Genomic DNA, 12976 nt, shown 5'->3' with positions numbered 1-12976 from the left:
GTAAATAATTTCTGGCGAATATCTTCCTTTCACCAGTCTGTCTGGGTTTGATTCATATATGGTCAGAAAGTTTGTCCGGGCCTGAGAGGCAAATTACAACAGAGTTAAAAACTCTATATTTAAATCAAACAAAGGAATAACAATAAACATTGAATCCAGAAAAAAGTTTTCAGCTTGAAGATTAATAACTGAAAGGAGCATTCTGCATCGATCGAAGCAAGCGGTAATCGGCGTTTATTTCTTAAGGTAGTCTACACAAGTTTTTCTTCGCCATAGCATCGCTTTTACATAGAATTCTTATCCTAATATAATTCTAATACAGTCAAAACGATTTAAATTTAGTAAAACATATGTTTTAAATATCATATTGGGTATTTCGTCATTTTGAACCAAACGATTAACTGTGATAAATTATAAAATAAGATGTTATTTTTATACATTTTGTTGATAATTTCTTAAACTATTTCGATTTGTTTGTATCATTACATCATTTCTATTCAAATTTAGCTATTGGTTGAACTAATGGACGCAGTTGGAGTCAGAAAGTAATCAAGTCTGAACTATACTGCTTATACTCGCATATGGTCTTTCGTTTCGTTTCGAGTTAGCTTGACGAATAAAGGCTATTCTCACTGTACTTTCTGTATTTACAGTAATAATTGTGGGTTTGTTTCTGTGAAATGAGAATAATATATAAGCTCTCGGTCCATTCGGTGACTCCATGGAACGAAAAATATGGTCCATTTTCATTAGTTTGCTGTACAGAAACCGAAGTAGGCAGGCAAATTCCTTTTAAAGCATTTGTAAATGTACACTTGAGAATAAAGAAAACAATTATCATATATTAAAATTATTAAACGTTGCGAACATATCGAGCATCTCCCGAGACTGATTTTAAAAATGTTCCGAAATTGAGCTCTGATAAATCGAAATAATCTATTAAATTAATCATAAGACTTGTCTGAAGTACAAGAATCTCAGATACAATATGAATGATCAATACTTAGCTGCATATAAACATACAAACATATATGCAAGATAAACGAGGTGTTTTTTTGTTGTTTTTATCAAAAATAAAATATTACAACCAATTTATTAGAGGTTCGCGCCAGGCCCGTACTCAGGATTTCATTTCGGGAGAGGTCCAAAGATGAATAAATAATGTTACTGAAGATTACTGATGTACCTAATTCTCGGTGTATTTTTTACGGGTGTTTTTACACAGACACTTTAAACTTTTCCACTGTAACTGTTATTGTATTACATTTCTTTACGTTTCCTGTCTTGTTATTTTTGTAACACATGTCTGAGACCTTCTAAATAATTATATATATATATATATATATATATATATATATATATATATATATATATATATATATATATATATATATATATATATATATATATATATATATATATATATATATATATATATATATATATATATATCTGTTTTTGTTTTCGGGAGGGGCCAAAGCCAATTTTTGACGTGAATACAGCTTACTTTACTTTGGGGCGCCTTTCCAAAACTCACCCTGTACAAAAATGGGTACAACTTAATTACGAATGGAAATTTGATCAGCAATCTATGATCAAATAAAAATTTTAGGACAAATTACAAAAACAATGTTCTTTATTTTAATGAAATTTTTCCCCAACATAGATAATAATATGCCCTGCCAACTTTCCTTATACTGTAAGATGGGCAATGTAAAGGGAAAAATTTTGTCAAATATCGGAGAACTATGAACTGGGTATTTGGTGAAATTTTCTCACAAATTGAATTCCATTGGAATCTTGGATGATTACGACTTGCAGTTTTGTTTAGTTTTCAATAAAAAGACATTAGATAATTCTGTTTTTGTTTTGATTATAGAGGTTTTAAGCTTAAGATCTTCCGCGCCTTCGAACCAGAAAAACGTTCCGATTCTATGTGCGGGGGGCTGGGAATCGAACCCAGAGTTGTGGAACTGTCGAATATGTCTTTTTCGACAATAATTATTTTTGGCTCTTTTCAAAAGACAGCCTGGATCAGTTTTAGAAAAACAAAGTATGCAAAAAGGAATTTTGTGACAAAGTCTAAATTTTCAGAAAGTTTCATTTAAATCTGAGAGGGTGCTGCCAATATTTTCGGTGCGAAATTCATTCATAGCTACTTGAGCACAAAAAGTTAAAGGAATGAATAATTCTGGTTTCGAGTTTTCCCAATACATAAAAAAAACTTTTTCTGAGGTTTTTGTTCTACCGAACTGTGTGTTAGATGAGCTAAGTTCACATGTTGCCTGCCTGATATGGAACAGCTAGACTACACTCAGGCAAAATGAGTAGTGAAAATCTTATGATGCATCACCAATCGCCAAAATCACCCTTGCCAAAAGATTAATTTGAAAAATATACCTCTATTATAACGTTTATGACTCTGAAATATATATCTCATGTATCACTGTTATAGTTTTCATACGAACAACTTATGAATTCAACAGTTTATAAAAGAAGTTATGTTTGTTATAGAAATTTCGCACAATGTTCGTAAATGAAGTCATTATGATATTCCATATATTTTTTGCCTGAGTGTAGATTCGTCCTGTCATATTTGATAGTTGTGTGCATCTCTTTGTCTATAACAGAAAAAATGATACCATAATCAATTTTTTTGTTTAGTGTCGGTTTACCGAGTCGGGTAGAGAAGTCTTGATTGTCATTCTCATTTGACACATCTTGGTTGCGCAAGATACGGATAAACTTATATTGAAAATTGTTATATCCAACAACTAAAACTGAAACCGAATTTTAGAAATATTAAACATAACATTTTATTCTTTTTCACTTAATATCATAACACCATACCAGAACCAAGAATCAGTTTTAATATCCTCGTGGAATATTAAAACTGGTTTCCAAAATTAACTACAACTAAACCAGATTTTCAAATACAATGAATATAATCTCAACATGCAAACTAAAAATGACGTGGCTTAACCGGTTGCAACAAATTATCACAAGACTTCTTGACCTACACAGTGCTACCACTTCTAGGACAAAAGTACCGAAAAAGGCCCCCGGAACGGAAACGGTTATCATCACGTATACCTTCACCAGACAATAATCAACGATCGTAACCATTAATTAGCGCTAATATGTGCTACTGCTGTGAAAGGGAGGTATCTGCCTGCCCAGTGGCATTATGTTGCCCATAGTTGTCCAAATTGCACAACTAATTGTTCCAATTAAATAAGATCGTATCGCGTGCACTACTGATTACTGGCGGACCAGTTGATGCATGCACTCGTTTTGGTAATGCACCGCATGGTTGCCTCTATGATTGGTTGATCTGAAACATTATTGATACCATACCAAAAAAAAAGTATTCGCTCCAGTCACGGGGTCATAAATTCATGAAATTCATTGGTTCCTACTGTAGATATCATACTTCCAGCAGTAGATACAATAATGGAACACAATTTCTATTTTCTATCCAACTGTGTTTGTTTGATATATTTAAGAGAAAACTTTCATTATAACTGCTAGCCCTTCCATATTTTTAGATAAAAAAGCTTGAACAGTAAGTGAAAACTAGCAAAAAAAATCATTTAATAAGAAAGAATTCCGTTAAGAAAAGATTTTTGAAGAAAACAAGGTAAAAGGCATTAGAAATCGCATTTAGAAAATCGAAAATATGCCGATTATCACCGTCGCCTACTGTGATGTAACCTAGAAAGTGTCAGTCACAAATGATTGCAATATGACAGTGTATTGTCATCGCAGTAATCCAAATCCTAGTTACTTTAATGCAATGCATGCCTGCTTACCGGCCGCCTGTGAAAATCGAAGCTTCAAAATCAGCTGATTGCATTGTAAATAAACAATCAGTAATGCAATCATTTTACGGTTTACCATAATTGTTGCACGAACATTACAGATTTTTTGCGCTGATTCTCTCACAATAACTTGTCGGCTTACCTAAAATACAGCAGACAATGTTTGGGGGCATCAAGTTTTAGTTTTTTTTCACAATTTGAGAGTCGCGATGAGTATCAAAACATCGCAGTGTTTGGAAAAAAAAGTTCTATCTCTTTGCACAGAGCACATGTCATCCGTTTCCGGAACATGATCGAACGTATTGTAGATTACAGGATACTCGATCATGGGCCGCCGTTTTCCGGTCTGCATGCGCATTATCCTCAATGGCACACACTCAGCGAGTGCGAGATCTACCCGGCAGTTAACGAGCTCTTTCAGATTCTCTGCTGAATATCGCGTGGGCCATTCTCTCTACCGGCATTCTTGATACGTGTCCAACCCACTGTACTTTGTACAAACTACATGGTACAGCTTGTGATTCAAGCGTCTGCGTCTATTCTTTACCACCGAATATTGGGTGCAAGATTTTCTCTCTAAAATTCACCGAGTACCCGAACATCTGCTTTCTTCAAGAAGCATATGGCAAAAGATTGTTTCAAAGACTTGCATAGAACAAATATTATGCATGACTGCATGCTACGGAACTTATGCTGGTTTACTTCGTAGCTCTATTAGCAGCTGCAACACGTATTTTTATCTCACAGATAACATCATTATCGCATGTCACAAGTGTTGCAAAATATATGAACTTATCGACAACCTTGTATCGTACACAATCAATCTCCATCCCGGATCCAACACCGCTTGGGCTGCCTTCTTCTATTTAAAAAGGCGCAAAAGTCTCTTCCACAGTTCTACGATCAACACCAACAAATTCGGTTTGACGAAAGCATAAACAAACTTTTACTTCAATTAAGTGATCAATACGTGACTCGAAATGGCATTCAAAAGACCAAAGCAAGACTAACGAAATTAGTATTGAATTTTTAAAAAGTGTCTTATTTTTTATACTTCTGAGTTATCTGACAAATCAAAAGTTAGCCAGAATTGTTCAGAATAAGTAGTGGTAAGATCCATAAGGAGATTGTTGGAAACATTATCTTTCTTCGGATAAAAACATGAACATTGGGAAGCACTTCTGGAGGAACTCGTTCCTCTTACAACTCACAAGCAGAATCAATTTTATGATTCACACTTGCATTATTTTACTTGAGTGTCTTCAACTCATCGTTTATTCGCTTTCTGATTTCAATATAATCATTTTTCGTCTGTTTCTTTAAGCCTTTCGTTAAATAAAATTTACGAAAATGCAAGGGGCTTCTCGATTCCTGTACAGTAAAACTTGTTACGGAATATCAATGCTGACTTAAACTGTGAAGATGGAAAGCTGCATTATAAATACATTATACATTAATATTATGCTAAATTTATACATAGCATGTACCTGACCAGCAGATATGTGCTTCTGTGGTTCTATGAATACTAGGATGCTTTTTGTGATCCAATGGTTCTTGGTTTAAATCCCAGTCGTTTCCAATCATTTTTGTTTTTTATTTCATTGATTTTACAGTCATGTAATTTCCAACTCGCACGTAAATTTCTGTTATTCCTGATGGATGCCTTTTGTTACTGCTGATTTAATGATATATTACAAGTTTGTTTCGAACTGTGTAGGGTAAGGGCTCCCTATTTCATCTCATTTGTAAAAACGTCGCATCAAAACCCCAATTCAGCCACTAAAATCACTATAACTTTTTCATATTACTACTTCATTCGCCTTGCTCCACGTTGAGAATTGATTCACATTTCTTGAAAATTTAACTAATATTCATGAAACAGCAAAAAACACTTATAATGTGTTCGCTACTCTGCTCCAAATTTCATCTCAATGGATTTTTATCCATCCTATCGTTGGTCCTTTATTCATCCTATAAATTAGTAATGGCGACAGCAATCAAAACAAAATATTCGACTATTACACTTTCAGGTTCAAAATGTCAGAATTCTTCTTAAAAACGGCCTAATGCCAACTATTAGACAACACACGATATTATTAGAACCAGTTTGAAATCATTTCAACGTTTAAAAAATTTTCGGTCGTTTCCGTTACCTTTCGCTTAAAATTTAAAATTTTATTGCAAAGTTAATTTGCTGAACTTTAAATAAAATCAAAAACGGAATTGTTAGTACTCAGGCATTAGCTCTTCTAAAACGAAATGCAGAGTCAGAGATGCCATTTATAAAGATTTATCAGTATTGTATAAATTTTTTCGTTCGCATACCGATTTAAATCAATGTACAGATTTTATACAGATTTCCTAAAATTAATACATATTTGTACAGGTTCAATATGTTCGCCATGTTAATTTTTCTGATTTATATTGTTTTTCCCTCTTCTAATATCAACACTTTGAGCGGAATATTCCTACTGCTTTTCTGTTTCTGTACAATAAAACAAAGACAACAAATTTATTTATAACAATTTCTGTATGAATCCTGTAGCAACATACACACAAATAAGAAAAGTGTAATTGCATCGCTAGATGCATTAAAGTTTTATCATTTCAAGTCATTAAAAGCTTTCCATCCATGCTAAATTAAGTTATAACAGATTGCTGTCTCCTTAGCATAGTTGTAAAATCATCAAGTATAATTAATCAATCCAAAGAACACACGAATAAATGAAATAGTTACAGAAAACTGTTACAATTGTTTGAAATAACTATTTCTTGAACATATTGGGTCGGGGTAAGATTCTTGTATTTTACCGCAAAATTTGAGGTTTCATTGAGGAAAGTTGTATACACATATTTCTTCAAAGCATTTCACGTCGGAAACTACTGCTATAACTATTTTTACTGGCATATTTTGGTTTTCAGACAGATACAAAAGTCTTTTGAGCGAAACACGGAATTGTTCATATTCTATACGAATTGGCCGAGCGTTGCCGTGATGAAAAATTATACTCACGTTCCATGTCTCATATTTGTCCCATACTTGTCCCGACCTGGAAGGATTCTTAGTGTCAGTAGGATCCATAGTACTAGCCATGCAATGATTCTGTACACTCTGAATCGAATTCCACGAAAGGAATGTAATGCCAAGACTTGGCTTTGCTATGTCTCATATTTGAACCGATTCTTCTTCAATAAGCACTTCGAGTTAATTAGTTGGGTTTGATCTAATGTGTGATGGTATGGTCACACATAACCTCGTGAACCCATCTTAAGCATAGTTAATATTTATATTTCAGTTTCACACAAATTTGGTCGACTTATCTTGGTGGCGCATATTCCTGTTCATGTAAAGGACGAACCAAATGAATCCACTTTGTATTACTAGTGAAAGTACGACACGGAATCAACGTCTTTTTGATTCCGATCCAGCAAAAAAAACAACGGAGAACGTACTGCATGGAATTAAAGGACATAAATAGCTTCGAGCCGGGTATTTTTTTTTTTTTTTTTTTTTTTTGAGAACAAGCCTCTAGATGGCCCAATACCAAATTTCATGATAATCTATCCAGTAGTGGTTGAATAACAACTGATCGTATCAGACGACTTCGTGCCCTGAGTACGGATTGGTTCACCATCCCCCGTATTCTCTCGAGCTGGCCCCCAGCAATTATTATCTATTTCTAAACCTGAAAAGGTTTCTCTAGAGTAAGAAATTTTCTTTAAATGCTGAGGTCATTGCAGAAACTGAAGCTGCATAAAAATGTTGAAAGATCGATGGGTCAAGTGTATCGCTCTGGATGAAGATTATACTGAAGAATGAAAAAGTTTTCACGGTAAATAATCGACTTTTTCTTTGTTATACCAGGGACTTCTCATTCCATGTAGTACAGTATCGCCATTCGATCTACAAACTCAATGTCCCGCAACCTTAACTTAACTAGAGCTACACTTTTCTTTATGTTGAGCATTTCAAAAAGTAACAACCGAGAAGGTGACCAAACTAGGATCGACTTTCTCCGATTTGGATGAAGCTTTGTACTGAATGGAGTCCAAGAAGAAGTTGTAAGATATCAAATTGGGCACTCCTAAAAGTTAATACACTGAATGAAAATTAACTGTTTTTTTCAAAAATGGGAAGATTAACCGCGAAATAAAAATAAAAAATTCTTAACTAGAGTACAATATTAAGCACAGACTGAACGAGATTTTTAGGTAATTTAGTTTTTTTGATTAATAATGTATTGGTCGTCAACAGTTTTTCATTTTAGTAATTAATTTCCAAAAAATTTTTGCATTTTCCTTCCATTTTTGCATCTCAGCGTACTGTCTATCAAAATTAAATTTGTATTTCTCGTGTTATAAATGCCAGTGTATGCTGGATTCTTGTTTTCCGTTGAGACTAATTGCGTCCTCTACCAGGGAGCTTCAAATTGAAGCTTTTTGGTGTGGGAAGTGCTAGCAACTTTTGTTAGCAATACTTTCACTTTACACTAGTTATGATTAACAACATTCGACATAAATTTTATTGATGCCTTTTCAAAAACGTAAAAGTTATACCTAACACAGCTCTTAGTTCAGTTGAAAGTTTATTTTTTATTCATGTAATTGATCATTATTAGTAATTTTAAAACTCATTACATTTATTTAATTATGCTACATGAAGAAACTACGAGTTTTTAATTTTTCTCGCGCCACTAGGGTCGTTACTGACTTCTTTGCAACTGATTTAACTAATTTTGCTCAAAATTTTCGAAATTGTGCTAAAGTTGTAGCTTGTTGTTTATATTAAGAGAGTCCAACACCGTTCGATAGCTCTCTACTCCGAGCAGTAAGGTGGATTCACCTCTCCTAGTACATTCCAAAACATCTTGGGCGTAGTGACAAGATGCCAAATCAGACCAGAATAGCGAGAGCTAAACGTAGCTGCGTAGAAATAGTAACAATCGCTTTTTAAGCACTCTTAAGGTGAAATATAGCGGAGTGCGCGCGTCGCGTTTTTGATCAATTATTCAAAAACTAGACAGAATTTCGAAAAATCAACTTATTACAACTATCAGAACAAATTGACTCAAATGGCACGTTCCCCTTGATATTTGGAGATTTGTGCCTTAAATGTTACTGTTCCGTTCCAAGGGAATGGTTTAGAATTGAAATATAATGTAAAATTAAGTAAATCAAGTGATATTTATGAACTTTTCATCATTTTCTATATTGCTTGCGCGTTGCTGCTTTCTATGGTGATGGTATGACAAATGCATAGTGGGTTCGGTGTCGTTATATCGTGAGCAAAAATTTAATATAAAAAAATTACCGAATTTATGCATTGGGTTTTGTGTTAAAAGTTGAGTACAATAAAATGGATATTATAAGAAATCGTTCATTTTCTAAGGTAACTGACGTTCATAATGCTAATAAAGTCCAACTCTGTTTAGCTCAATGCATTGATTTAGCTCTATTGTGTGATATCATATAATAGATATTACTTCCGATTGTAGCAACACTAAAAATTTTACCTAGACAGGCTACTGAATGAAATGAATACAAGCCATGTATTATCGTTCATATAAAACATTAATACATATACTATTCATATGACCTGGTTCCAGAATCACAATTCAAAATATATAAAGAGTGTATCAAAAAGTAGTTAGCAACATTGATGATTCAATAAAAAAGCGAAAAAAAAACATATTTTGACATCAGTTTTCGATATATTGTAGAAAAATTACATTTTTATGCATTCCACTGATAATATTGAAGAAAATCCTAGTTTCTGTGAAACGCTCGCACTTTGGGCTTGACATTCTTCATTAACAAATAAACCAATAAACAAATTAAATTCTGCACAGCTACTTTTGTGACTTTCCTAGTGACAGCTGTCCAGTTTTTTTAACTCCTGCATGTTTTGGGACACTGTACCTTCCTTCCGAAAGTGCCGCTTGACAATTTCCCAATACCTTTCAATTGGCCGAACATCCGGGCAGTTCGGTGGGTTGATGTCCTTTTCCACTAATTGTACATTATTTTTTGACAACCACTGTAGAACGGAGTTGGCGTAGTGGGCTGAAGCCAAATCCCACCAGAAGAGAGGAGGAGCCTTATGCTTTCTGTACAGTGGCAACATTCTCTTCTTCAAACATTCTTCCTCGTACACCTTGGCGTTAATTGTGCCCTTCGTGAAGAAAATCGACGACCGCAAACCACAGGTACAAATTGCTTGCCAGACCAACACCTTCTGCCCAAACTTTTCCATCGCCACCGTGATGTCAGCGTCGTCCAGGTCCTGGTACACCGATTTGGTATAATATTGCGGTCCGGGCAGCGCTCGAGAGTCTTCCTTGGCGTAGGTTTCGTCGTCGATCAGGATGCATCCGTCTTTATTCTGTAGAAACCCGTTATACAGTTTTCGCACTCTTGTTTTGGCCTGAACTTGCTGTACCAGAGACTTTTTCGGCACCTTCTGTTTCTTGTACGTTTTCAAGGAGTTCCAAACTTTGATCCGTTGAATCATCCCGATGCTGCTGTCGAGCTGCTTCGCCAAATCCCGCTTCGACGCCGATGGGTTTTCCCTGATGTACTCAACCACTTTTAAGTCCCCCGGCCGGGCTGGCTGGGACCCGTTTTCCTATTGGATCGGGGCAAATCCTTCATGGAAAGGGTCTTACCGAACTTCTCGATAATATTTTTGACACTGGTGTGGTGCACTTTCACCCGTTTTGCAATTTCGTTGTATGTGACACCACTTTCTGAGCACCAAGTGTGCAGAATTTTCTTTCGCGTTTCCGGATCAATTCGACTCATCATTGAAACGATAAACCGTACCGAAACCAATCGATTGCGCAGCTGTTGTTGACATGTAAACAAACATGTCACCGCAAAACACGCTGCAAAATATTAAGCCATTTCACAGTAATAACTGTTTGAATGTTGCTAACTACTTATCGATACACTCCTTATACGGAAAATGTATTTGTTCATAACATTTTCGTCGTAAATGCTAAGCGTTTGTTTTTTTCGATATTTTTTTTAATCAATAATGTTTTTTTTTCGATAATGAAATTCGTCCACGCTCTCTACTGCGGTGAATTACTGTTTGGTACTGGTAAAGATTCCGAAAATATTTGAATGTTTTCTTGATTTCAATCGTTCTTTAGAAGGAGCATCTATGCTTCCGACTAAACTCAAACATACACATTGCTAGCATGTTAGTCAATACAAATACATAAAATCTCATGTTAGTCACTTATAAATATTAATTATTCATAGTTCTAGTGTAATACTTATCGTAGTGTAATACTTCGTAGAATCAATCAGAGTTCAACTCAAGCGGTTAAAATTTTGGGTGCATGTTTCGGGGCTACATTTCACCTTAAGGTCTGAGGCTAGTAGAGCGTGTGTAACCACGTGGCTCGCTCTGCGTATTACATTTCGCTCCACGCTCTCTCGCAAATGTGCAAAATGACTCTAGATGTGGCCGGGTGGCCAAGAAAGTTTTGATATTTTCGGTTACAAGTTTGACTTCATCACATAAAATCAAATAAAGCTACCGCTTGTTTGGCAGCCTTGCTGAGCCGATTTTATTTCTCTCTCATGTTTCGTTACGTTACCAGGAAACAAAAGCAGAAAAAAATGGCGCTTGCAAAGAAATCGACTTACCTTCACAAAAATAACATTCACTTCATTTTATTGCGACAACATCTATGTTTCTATGCACTAATCGCATCTAAATTAAATTATCTAGACATTGTCAGGATAGATTTTTGATCCATGCTTTTGAAGGCGAGATATTCAATGAACAAATTGAAAGACGGCGTTTTCAGCTATGCAATTCTTCCTTCAGAAATAAGGCTTTCCCGACTGCTAAAGTCAATGAATAATTCTGAAATTTTCACTAAATCTTAATTAATTTTCTAAGAGATTGTCAGTTGGGTTATTTGAAATTCGTCACCGTTTCTGCAAAAAATCAGATTTGAAGCGTGAAAATAGCCCTCTAAAAAACTCTAAAACACACTGGCCTCAAACCTTAATGGCATATTTTCTTGTTTATCGTTCCGGTAGTGATGAAGCGTTGGCTTGCTCGACCACAACTGCATATTGCCTGCTAAACCAAATGAAGTCTTCTTGCTTAAAGTCTTCTAGCACATAAGTTTCATCGCCCGTTAACACGCAGGAAAACTACGTCAAATATTCGCGATAAAACTTGCGAGCCCGTCACATTCTGTTCATAATTACGGTTACAGCCCTTGTGATACTTTTTTTATGAATTTTGGTGCATGCCAATGCTAAACCCGCTAGTTGTGAAATTCGTTTCATGAACTTTCCATTTGAGGTTCAAATAGATGATAAGTGTTTTTAAGCAAGACATCACGCTCCGGAGTATTATTTGAACAGAACCATAGTTTTATTTAAAAATAATTGAGATTTTCTAATTATTCAATAACATTCCTAAGTAAATTATTTTTTTCTGTTCGCACGACCATACGGGAAATGCTCAACTGGTAAAATTTCTAGTCCTAGTATTACAGATTTTCAGTTTGTGTTGGCTTCCGAATAGATCCACTTAACATACGTTTATAGCGTGAGCTAAAACACACCCCAGATGTAAAAATTACGTCAACCACAAATGTAGCTGAAAATAGATCCGTTGCGAGTTGGAGGAAATAAGTTAACACAAAATCAAGTCCCAGGAAGAATCGGTATATAAAATTGACAAAAAAAATCGTTTGCAAAATACTGTAGAAACTCCATGGTTTTTTTAGCAGGTTGTATTCGATGTCTTCTAAAAATCTACGGTAAATGACCTTGACCCACTATTTCAAAAATAGATATCCAATTATAGATCGACCCGATGCGTTCAGAAGTTGCGTGAGCACATCGAAAACTCACTCGTTTCGCCGCCTGTCAGTGACAGGTAAACAACCGATTAATCTGACACTCTCCTCTCAGGTACCATTGAACTTGAGGAATTCTGTCACATCTACAATTCGTTGCTATTCAGTTTTTTATGCTCCTAAAAATAAGCCACATGTAATGTGAATGATCTTTCATCCTCGAATTTACACTTTTTCACATGGCAGGGCATTTGTCGATCGGAAGAAATAACTACCTGTTCCGAGGGCAATCGTCGTGAGACGAGCTGGTTTAAAATTACCGGA

At 35.2% G+C, this 12976-nt stretch overlaps 1 protein-coding gene across 20 annotated transcripts in view; it reads left to right on the top strand.

Annotated features, from left to right (window-relative positions):
* Window positions 1-12976, top strand: part of LOC131435991 (titin) — a 389662-nt gene that overhangs the window by 259764 nt on the left and 116922 nt on the right. The gene's annotated exons all lie outside the window — the stretch shown is intronic.

This window comes from Malaya genurostris, chromosome 3, assembly GCF_030247185.1.
Source record: "Malaya genurostris strain Urasoe2022 chromosome 3, Malgen_1.1, whole genome shotgun sequence".
NCBI classification, from domain to species: Eukaryota; Metazoa; Arthropoda; class Insecta; order Diptera; family Culicidae; genus Malaya; species Malaya genurostris.
Note: the sequence above shows the minus strand (reverse complement) of the source record. Positions and strands in the feature narration are given on the sequence as shown.